Genomic DNA, 10,622 nt, shown 5'->3' on the forward strand with positions numbered 1-10,622 from the left:
TTGATCTTTTTTTTTAAATATTTTCAAACATAGTTTTTTTTTTGAAAAATAGGTGTTCAAAATACGGCATATGACAGTTCTTTTTTTATTCGTACCTTTAGTTGATATAGTTTTAAAATTTTTTGATTATGTAAGGCTTTATGAACTTTCTCCACCGTTTTGAATTTGATATTTTTCTAACAATATTTTTTTTAAAATTTCCTCAAGGGCTTCAAAGGCGAAAATATCGAATGCAAAACGTATTTTTCTCTCAGTTTAATACTGAAATAAAAGGAAGAATATTTTCTATTCTACCTACCCACCCAGGTCCTAAATATTTACCCCGGGGTGCAATGCTAGAACTTTTTGAAATATTTGATTACAATTTGACAGTTAATTTTATGGAAATTGATTGAAGTCATAAAAAAATACCGCTTGAAGAACATTTGTTGTTGTTAACTTAACATTATTTCACGATTAGAAAAAAAATACAATAATATCAAGGTCAATTCAAAAGACATAATAACCTTCACTGTACCTTTTATTTTCAAAACTTTACTTCGTTGTCATTTTATGAATATTTATGATTTACAGTCAGATGCAACGAACAAATGCTCTGGTGTTTTTGGTCTATTGTCCAGCCACTGCATATCTAGGTTAGCTAGATAAGAATTTTCTTTCTTAAATTCACCCTTCGACTGCATATGTGTAATATATGGTGAAACATTTTGTCCATCAAAATCCGGGAATAAGTTGGTTTGCCTATCAATGTAAAATGTTTTACATTCATTCATAAAATTGATTATATCAACTACAACCAAGAAGAAAAAAAAAACCTAGGCACTTATTCCTGTATCTCATTCATAAAGTATTTTCATTTTTCATATACTAATATACTATATAAATAACTGAAACTTGTATTTTCTATAATTCTCAATGTCATAAAAGATTTAAATAAGACACAGTACCTAAAAGGAAACCTTTCCAAAAGGTAAAAGGTCTAGTGCTTATCAAATGTCGTTAATTCTATGTTGCATTTAGCGTTTCTTGTGCTTTACCTCAACAAGGGTTGTTCATTTACGCGTTCTGATTTTTAGGGATTGCTGTTAACACCACAAAAAAGATTCAAACAAAAACAGCAGTATTTATGTTTTTAATATTTTATATCAAGTAATAAATTTTCTTTACCATACAGTATATATCTTTACCATACGGGTCGTAGTGTGAATATCATACTTTATTCTAGTTTTTGAAGTCGGGCAATAAGTCACATAAGCAATTTTAGATGTTTTCTCTCATTTTGGTGGAATACTATTTCAGCGGATATTCGATATTTCAATGATCACATGATTGTAAACCACTGCTGACAGACTGGGTTTTTTTTGTGCTCATATAAAGCCGAATATGAGCTTTATACGACAAAAATCGACAATGTATTAGTTGTACGATTAACATCGCCAATTGGCTGACCGATACAATGTTCCGGTATTGAAATCACTAGCGACATGTTTTGACGGTCTTTGATCTAAATATACCAGTTTTAACTCTGTAATATAACCATTTTTTTCCTATTCCAAATTGTTACATCTGTACTAAGTGTGAATGCCTGTAGTGGTCGATGCATACATATCAGGAGACGCTTACAATATAGGCGTACCCGGAGTTGATGCGATTCCGTCTGTTTCTGTTTGTTACATTGGGTTGTATCTTCTAATCGATTTAAGAAATTTGAATGTCGATTAACAATTGTGACCTGTGTAATTATCTTCTTCTTACTTTGTGTGAGCATAGTTATATTAAAAGGCAAGTTCATATTATTTAGAAAAGAAATTAACAATCATTTTGTTCAAATCTTTTGTCAGCAAGGCATACATATTTTGTTTATAATTTATGTATAAAAAATAAGAAAACAAGTATGGAGTACGTGTATATAGTAACTTGTTCAGTTGTTTTACTTGGTGCTTTTGAAGTATGGAGAGATATAAAACAACACTTTCTTATAAATATGTTGGTCCAGGTTTTCAAAAACTCCCATCTAAATAAAGATATAAGAATTGATTGGGTCTGTCAACATATTAAAGACAACTCTTTCCAATCAAGGGAATTTGTATTTATTATCTCTACAAACTATTTGATTTAATGACTTACGTTGCATTTGACGGTTTGCATTTACAATACACAATAAATCCAATGGCTACTAGAAGACATATCCCTACGACAGTGCCACAAATGATTAGAATCATATCTGAAATTATTTTTTAGCTGATTAATTTTGAATAAAATAAATGAATAAATGAATATACACTTAACTTTGTCTTTGCGGTTATTAAGCTCGTTTTCGAAGTAACATTTATTTAGAATCAGTAAAAACAAAGTACGTTACTCTTTGATGTTGATACAGATACACATAACAACAGTTTCCTAAAACTATGGTAATGTAGTTGAATAAATAACATTGTTTCAAGCATTACCGTACGTCAACAATTGTGCAGTAGAAGAGTTGATTGGATACGAGCAGAAGTCCATAACTAGGATGTCTGGTGCCAACGAGTGACAGTTTAACGTGCATTTCAGCAATACAATGATGAATTATCATGAAACAGCTTGTCGCAGTTATATATTGTTATATAGTTATTTCTTCAAAAAACTAAATTTCAAGTGATTCGTTAACCTTTTTTTTAAATATCAGTTTACTTCGTCAGAAAATGATGCCGTGAAATATTGGCCTACCTATTAATTGTGCATGTTCTCAATTCTCGATTTCGGATTTTCAAAGAGAGTGTAATGACAATCTTTAAATAAAGGAGGACAGTAAAACATGTTGAAATTAGTCCGTTACATAATGTGATCTCATATGCAAATAAGTTTTCTATCTATGATCAAGATATGAGAAATGAATAGGTTAATGAGGCATTATACCATCAATGCTAATAACAAATGACTAGTTAATGCATAATAAGGTTTCCGTAAAAATATGGTACTTGAAAAACAAATTACTATTTCAATTCTAATTCTTTATTATTGAAAGAAAGGCGAAAACAACCAGTCAAAGTGTTTTCTTTTCAGTTTCTTGAAAATATCTCAAAATGTCCAAATGGAGCCGGTGTACTGGGCACAATATTTTTCAGACTTACTACATTTCATCGAATGTTAATGAATAAAAAATATAAGTAAGATAGACGCAAACAGGAAAAAAAACAATGTCGAAATTAAAGACTTTTTTATGTCACTATCTTCTTTTTCAATTCTAGAGAACATGACAATTTGGAATGCTATATTTAAGTAATTAGAAACTATCCTTAAATATAGGTTCAATCAACTAGGTCATTGTTCGCGGATGTATTTTGTAGAAATGCTCAAACTTAACTTCACAAGAAACTCTTAAAACTAAGTATCTGAAACTTCATGGATATATTTGTAGTTTAAACCTTAAGAGATATATTACAGAAAGGACAAAAAATTGATAGCGGTAAACAATTACAGTACCGTGTGAATCTTCGGTTGGTTCAACTGTTTTGGTTGTTGATTCCGATGTGGATGAATGTCGCTGTGGTGTTGTTGTAGTTGTTAGCAAGTTTGTTGGCTTGTTTGCTGTCGATGTTTTTACAGTAGAGTCTGTTGTGACCACTGAATCAGAAGATACACCAGATGTTTCTACTGTTGTCAAAGAACAGGAACTCTGAAAAGATAGGAGTGTGCATTAAGGCTTGTATTTTATTTCAAACATTAGATGAATATATATCCGTCTTAAATGGTAGTATTATATATTGTGTTTTAAACTGATACTTTTTCGATAAACAAACATAAGTATACAACAAAAGCGGAATCCATTTCTTCTTTTTAAATGCCTAATTTAAGTTAAACAATATACGTTTTTTTTCCCTTTTTTCATTTCTTGATGTGGTTATGGGTTATTTTTGTCCATTAAGAATGTACTAAGGTGAAATTTAAAAAATCAAGAAATTGAAACTGATATTATAAGTCAGAATAGCATTAGTTAAGAAATAGAATAAGCAAAAAATATTGATAGGTTATGGAGCTCCCTTTCGAGATATTTGAGTTTAAAATAATGGCGGGAAAAGGCTGACTCGGACTTTTACCTTATATTTTCATTGTTATCATTTTGGTTTCGATCTAGAATCTTTTAACATTTTGAAAAATGATCTTTTTTGAGCTAATGCAGCATTATATGTAAAACAAATCGGTGTTATGAGGCACAATTTTTTTTATCCTGTAACATAGGAAACAAATTCCAACACCACCTTAAGTAAAAAGAGTTATATTTTATTTGTGTTTTACTATCATTCCATGTTTATAAGTAAAGGTAATTGTATCATGTTTTACTGCAATTATTTGTGATTTTTAATTATACATACTAGAAGCGTGCATGATACTGATGTTACGTTACATGAATAGCATTCATCGTCGTAAATCAATATCGTCGCTTCGTCGCCGAAGATTGTCCCGTCATTTGACAAACTGATATCATATCCATCTGCAGTTTTATAAGAGATTGATCTCTTTTTGCGTCGTTCCGATGACGTGGGTAATGGGCATGACACTGTACTAAAACTTTTATACTCTGCTTTTTCAATTATGGGACTAAGTGATGATTGTTTTTGATTATTGACAACCTGGAAAACAAATAGACTTAATTTAACACCTTTCAATACACATAGAATTTCAACTGATTAGGATAAAAGGTGAAAAAGTTAGATTATTGATGGTTTAAATTAATTTAATTTACTACTTGCCTAGACTTTTAGCAGTTATCAGCATGATATAAGATCTTTTCAATTGTTGGCATTAATGTATGGTAGAAATTAATTTGCCACTGAAAAAGCAGTATTGACAGTTCAGAAACGAACATAACATTTGGAATATGTTTTCCTACCTTTTTGGATTGTTCCGACATAGGAAGGACGAACGAAATTAACGCAAATATAACATCTTTTTTCTCAAATTACAGTCACGAATGTGTTGACAATACCAGGAATAGCAATGCCTCAAAATACTAAAGACACGATCATAGGGAATTTAGTGTGTGTCATTTGTTGATTTCGACATCTCAAGCTCCGCTCCCTTTTTTATTTTAAGAAACTCCGTCAATTTGTTGGTTGTTGTTTTTATCTTTGGGGATTTGAAGATACTTTAACAACTGTATCTATGTTAATACTTTTTGTAGTAATTTTAGAAATTCTACAATGACCTTACCCGTAAATGTGTGCCATAACTGAAAGCAGATACCTGCAATATGTAGCACTTGGTCGTCATTTGCGTGGTACCACCTACTGAGAATAATGCTATTCCCGCTTTTGTGTAATACTGAGTAAGGCCAGTTGAAAATGTTGATTTAATTCAGTATTCAAAGGAGTGATGTTAGGTCAAAAGGCTTAAAATCATAATGTCAATGCCATGTGAACTTTTTCTTTGTTTGTGTAGAGGAGGTAGTGTACCAAAGATTTTCTTTTAATTTTTAGAAGCGGTTAGTTGAATTCAAGAAAGTTCAAGGAGCTATGGTAAATATTTTGTTTGCCAAAAAAACCAGTATATCAAGATTTTTCTATTATGATTATCAGTAAAAAGTCTGCCAAGCTTGTTTATTTCTCTCTCTACAATAATCAGTGACCGTCGTGGATAGTTAACTCGGAACTAGCAAACACATATAATCATATAACCAAACTGAACTAGTATATATTTGTTAAGGGGCCAGCTGAAGGACGCCTCCGGGTGCGGGAATTTCTAGTTGCATTGAAGACCTGTTGGTGACCTTCTGCTGTTGTCTCCTCTATGGTCGGGTTGTTGTCTCTTTGGCACATTCCTCATTTCCATTCTCAATTTTATAGTATATGTACGTATGCAGTATATACCAAAACGAGATAATATTTGAAATTATTATGAAAAAGTAACGAATTTTTAAAAATAGGGAGGTCTAAAACCATGTTCTGTCTTCAAATACCTAGATAATAAGATCTCAAATTCTGAATTTGATGCATATGTCAGTTTGTAGGAATTCCCATAAATCAATCTTGTATTTTTGCTCATTCTTAAATAATTGAAATAATAAATGCACACAAAAAATTAACAGTTGACAAATGATATACTTTCCAATTTTAAAATGAGTTTTTTTGCAAATTGGTTTCATTTTGGTCATTTGTTCTAAACAAGGAGATCAAATGTGAAAAAAATAAGAATCTCATTTATTGCAATTTTTATGTATAACCTTTGTTCCTCCTGTGAACAAAAAAAGTATTATTTATATTCACCTACATCATCTTGATTGTAACAAAGATGTATAGGGGTAAAATCATTTGAGGTCAGAAACAAGCATATACCTCGAAGTAGACAAGTTTACACCAAACCTCTGTTGATTCAAACCTCCCATTCAAAAGTGTTCTTTCACAGTTTCTGCTTCTGGTTCCACATTTTCCTCCATATGGGATAGTTAAACCGACGGGTGGTGATGTCCTCAAATAAGAACAATCGTCACCAATAAACCCGTCATCACATACACAATTTCCTAAGGTAAGAAGATGAAACGAAATGAGTTGTATCTTAACGAGAAAAAAACAATGATTTTTGTTCTACTGTATATTTGAGTCTCTTAGTTTATGATTTTTGTTTGACTGTTTAGATCATTTTTGTTTTAAAGGTTTGATAATGTTCTCAAACCAACAGTTTTTATGCAACCGTTGATGTTTTTCACAATATTTTGAAAAAAAGGTTAAACCAAAACTTTGATAAATAGCTGCAGAATTAACACATGACACACCCTCGCATTATTGATAAAAAAAACCCTTCCATAACTCCTCTATGTCATTAGAATGTTATATGTATATATAAAAAAGGGCAGGTTATTTTGAAATATATATTAAACTAATCACTAAAGTTTCTCAAAGCACTTTTGATTTATTGTCGGAAAACCGTAAAACCATATCTTTTTTTAGCTGGGGAAAAGAAATAAAAAAGTTATGAAAATGGAAAGAGAGCTTAGGGAATGTTTATAAGCAATCCCAAAAGTTTCAGTATTTTTTAGTTGTTTTCCTTCCGAAAACTGTAAAATACTAATTTTTAATTGATTAAAGCCTATAACTCGCAAACGCAAAATATAAAATTTATAAAGATCGAAAAAAGGCTTACGTCAAAAGTAATATACAAACCACCAAAATTTCATGAAACTGCCTAAAGCATTTTTGAGATTTTGATGGAATCGAAACGGATTTTACGTCAATAAACGGACGGACGGACAAACTATACCATAATGCGTTCTTTAAACGTTTGTATACAAATAGGACATGGATTACTGCATTATTTAAAAGGACAATTTGAATTTAATCATTTTTGTGAAAACTAGAAGTAGAGCTTATGGGATTATATTAGTGTCTCGGGTTGATACGGATGTGACACTGAAAAAACCATATGATATTCTCTATGTAAAACATCTTTCTGTGTTAGGGTTTTCTTATAATTTGTGTATTTGATGTGTCTCATTGACTATATTCCGCAAGTCATTTTACAATTCATTCTTAAGCTATATTTTGTAGTCAACATTTTCCATGTACTCGTTTTACTGAAAGTGGTAACAACAAATCATTCCAGAATCTTGATATTGCATATATACAAATAGTATGTTATAATAGTTTGTTTCTATGTGTGTTGCATTGTCGTTTGTTTTTTGTTCACTTCAGTGTTTCTGTTGTTTCTTTGTCGGAATGATCTATATTGTATTGTTTATTTGCGTATTTCTTTGTCTTAAATGTTCTGGCATTTATTTGTACTGTATTCCTGTTATTTAATGGTCCATAGTAATGTTATATTTAACATTGCCATTAAAGTGCGAGGTTTGACTAGCCACAAAACCAGGTTCAACCCATATTTTTTTCGTAACATGTCCTGTAACAAATCAGGTAAATAAATGGCAATTGTTACCTTATAGTTTGTTTCTGTGTGTGTTGCATTTTAGTGTTTCTGTTGTGTCGTTGATCTCCTCTTATATTTGTAGTGTTTCCCTCAGTTTAAGTATGTAACCTGGATTTTTTTCTAAATCGATTTATGAACAGCGGTATATTACTGTTGCCTTCATTATAATACAATTCTACAATTGTTATGTATTCAACTCATACAAAGTCGAATCATAACCTGGGTTAAGGAGGGCCGTGAGTAAAATTTTCTATCGAAAGATTATGCATGTAGTCAAACTTGGACTCCAAAATTAGCTCGTATGTTGGTATATTGCCAAGACTAAGAATCACGTACATCAATATACAAAGATGCTTTACGTATTAAAAAAAAAATCAATGAAAATCTGCATGCATACTTTTATATTAAATATCAGTTCGTTAAACCAAAAAAAATATCAGTTTAATAGCCTAAATTGAAAAGTTAAACAATTTTCTAAAAGCTAAAATATGTTGTCATTGAAACCAGCACATAATGTCTAAGAGGGGAGAGAAATCAGAGGGACATTTAAAAAGAAACTGACAACGCCATGGTTAAAGAAAGGGCAGACAGACAGACAAACAATAATAAATATAACACAACTTAGAAAACTAAAATCTGAGCAACACGACTCCACAAAAACTTCGGGTGTTCGTAGGTGTCATCTGGATAGGCAGACCATGCTCTACGTGTCGCACCCGTCGTCTTTCTCATTTAAGTACAACACAGTAACAAGTTTAATTCTGTTGTCCAATTCGCGAAGAGGACGGGATTGTAGTAACGACACAAAGAAAAAACACGCTATTATCTGTGGAACGAATGTTCCATAACGGTCAACCATCTCGTGATAGTCTTTGTGAATAAAGGCAACAGAAGTATAGCGGTGTTTAAAAGTCATAATTCGGTTGAGAGAAAACAAATCCGGGTAAAAAACTAAACCAAGGGAAACACATCAACTATAAGAGGAAAAGAAAGAAACAATAGGAACACTGAAGAGCAACAAAAACAAAAATCAACTTATATAGGAACGAACTATTTGATAACAACTGTCCTATTCAAGACATAGTATAGGCCATTTAAGAAAACGGTGGTGGGTTGAATCTGGTTAAATGGCTTGCCAAACCGGCCAGTTAATGACAATATTAAAAATATAATTATCTTGACAATGATAATATTGAAAGGCATTCTTATGATTATTTGAACTACAAACGATAAAAACAGAACACATTATCCGTTGAGAAATATGTCAGCAACACTCAACGTTTCGTCTGACATTTTCTTATTTTTTTGTCTTATTTAGTGTTTTTTCTCTACTTCAGCATTTATTCATTTTATGATTTATTCCACTAAGTAGGCTTAGTGTCTCTTCCAGACATATATATACCGTCTTGTTAAAAGTCTTATAAAGTCTTAAAAGTATAGACAAATATATCTAAATAAATAAGTCCAATGTTGCCGGATAAAGTATATATTTTTTAATATTCACAATTATTTTCATGTTTTACAACAATCTTCAGTTGCTCATAATTACAGGTATTCGCCTTTCACCTGAAGATTGTCGTAAAACATGAAAGTACTTGTGAATATTAAATAAAATATGCATTATCCGGCAATATTGGACTTTTTTTATTTAGATAAAGATAAATATATATATATATATACTAAAAAATATTGACACCTCATGTGTGTGGCATAACATCTTGGCAACAAGTTTAATTGTTTTCTGTTTAGTATTAAATTTATATTTAGATCCATTTTGTTACATCTTGTGATCAATTTTATTTGGCAATCGCCAATGGCAGTCATCAGGGTTAAAGAACATCAGTTGTTCGATCTGTTAGTCAAATGCGTTTTGTTTAAATATACTTTTTCACTTTTTTGGTTTTTTGGAAAATGTTGTTTGTGCTGTATTTAGACTCTTCTACAACGAAATTTGTTTTACATGCACACGTATAAAAATTGCGGTTTTTATCCAACGCAATCATAGGTTTGAACGTAGTTTTCAATTTAGACTTGTTTATATTTTTTCGTTTGGGCTTGAATCATATTTTCCCTCCGGTTTATATGATCCGTTCATCCTATATTGACTCTTAAAATTCAATAGTCTATATTAAATTGAGGGTAAATTTTATGGCCTTCCAAATACGTTTCGATCCCTGACATCACTGAAGAGACATTTATTGTCGAAATCCGGATCTGGTTTACTAAAAAAATATTGACACCTCAAGTTTGTGGCATAACATCTTGGCAACAAGTTTATTGTTTTCTGTTTAGTATTAAATTTATATTTAGATCCATTTTGTTACATCTTGTGATCAATTTTATTTGGCAATCGCCAATGGCAGTCAGCAGGGCTTAAGAGCATCAGTTGTTCGACCTATTAGTCAAATGCGTTTTGTTTAAATATACTTTTTCACTTTTTTGGTCTCTTGGAAAATGTTGTTTGTGCTGTATTTAGACCCTTCTACAACGAAATTTGTTTTACATGCACACGTATAACAATTGCAGTATATATATATAACTCGTCTAAACATCAACCCAACAATGTTAGATCTGTAACTTTGCTTTCGCAAATTTTTTGTTCTTCCCTCGCCGGGATTCGATCACATGCTACTGAGATATCGTGACACCAAATCGCCTGCACTGTAGCCGTCCCGCTAGACCACACGACCACCTGGGCTTCACAAAAATAAAGCTTTCAGTGG

At 31.4% G+C, this 10,622-nt stretch overlaps 1 long non-coding RNA gene across 1 annotated transcript; it reads right to left on the bottom strand.

Moving 5' to 3' along the window:
• Positions 1-2,123: 2,123 nt before the first annotated feature.
• LOC143070750 (uncharacterized) lies at positions 2,124-4,812 on the bottom strand. Its single transcript, XR_012976678.1, has 3 exons — positions 4,356-4,812; positions 3,466-3,658; positions 2,124-2,224 (listed from the first exon to the last, which is right to left on the bottom strand). It is a non-coding gene; the product is annotated as an uncharacterized LOC143070750 (long non-coding RNA).
• Between the last annotated feature and the right edge of the window lie 5,810 nt (positions 4,813-10,622).

Source organism: Mytilus galloprovincialis, chromosome 4 (genome assembly GCF_965363235.1).
Source record: "Mytilus galloprovincialis chromosome 4, xbMytGall1.hap1.1, whole genome shotgun sequence".
Taxonomy (NCBI): domain Eukaryota; kingdom Metazoa; phylum Mollusca; class Bivalvia; order Mytilida; family Mytilidae; genus Mytilus; species Mytilus galloprovincialis.